Here is a 968-nt window from a genome sequence, read left to right as displayed (position 1 = left end):
ATCAATGATTTTATCTTTGTTTTATATAATCATATTTTTTAATGTGTCATTTTCACTCTCTTATTATTTGTGTTGCCCCTATGCCCTTGCATGGACTTGTGTTGTTTTTTTTATGTGGAGCTCTTAGAATTGTCTTGCCACTGAATTGTGATATATAAATAAAATCCCCTTGCCTTACCACAGAGGTGTTCAAAATATCCAGAAACAAAAATATAAACTTGCTCTGTGACACTGTGAGAAAAAGGAAAACAACTCTCTCCTAAGGTGACATTAGCTGTACCCAAAACCAAATGTTGTTTTATCCACTATATAAAAATACCTATCCCCATTATTCATCCACTGCCTTACCATAAATATATTCTGTCTTATTTTATTTTAAGGAATAGACTTTACTTCTGGTAGTCTATAAATAACTGAATGAATCAGCACCTTAATACAGAACCGATCTGTTGTCAGTGTATCAATCTTCCAGACCACTCAGATCTTCTAGTTCCAGCCTACTCTATCCACCCAGAACCAGAACTAGCTGAGGGGCCTTGGTGAGCTGTCACAGTTCTGTTTTAACCTTTGCTCCTTCATAGAGTTCTGGATGGCACAGAGCGTCCTCAGGGGTCTCTAGATGGCTCAATAAAAGGATCTAGCTGCGTTGAAATGCTAGAGGGATCTGAATGCAGAGGAGCGCTAAGTGAATCTGTCAGAGNGCTCAATAAAAGGATCTAGCTGCGTTGAAATGCTAGAGGGATCTGAATGCAGAGGAGCGCTAAGTGAATCTGTCAGAGGTGTGGAAACACCAACAGGCTCTACCTGAGGAGTGGAAACAGATTCTAATGGTGGAGGTGGCTGAGTGGCGAGGACACTAACCAAGCTAACTGAGGAGAAGGCAGGACTGGTTCACTAATGGGTTCTGTCTCATGGACTGGCCCGCTCATAGGCTCTGGACTGCTAATATGCTCAGGTTTGGGTAATGG

Source organism: Cyprinodon variegatus, unplaced genomic scaffold (genome assembly GCF_000732505.1).
Source record: "Cyprinodon variegatus isolate N-32 unplaced genomic scaffold, C_variegatus-1.0 Scaffold641, whole genome shotgun sequence".
Classification (NCBI taxonomy): domain Eukaryota; kingdom Metazoa; phylum Chordata; class Actinopteri; order Cyprinodontiformes; family Cyprinodontidae; genus Cyprinodon; species Cyprinodon variegatus.
The sequence above is the reverse complement of the archived record's forward strand: the minus strand, read 5'-3'. Positions refer to the sequence as shown.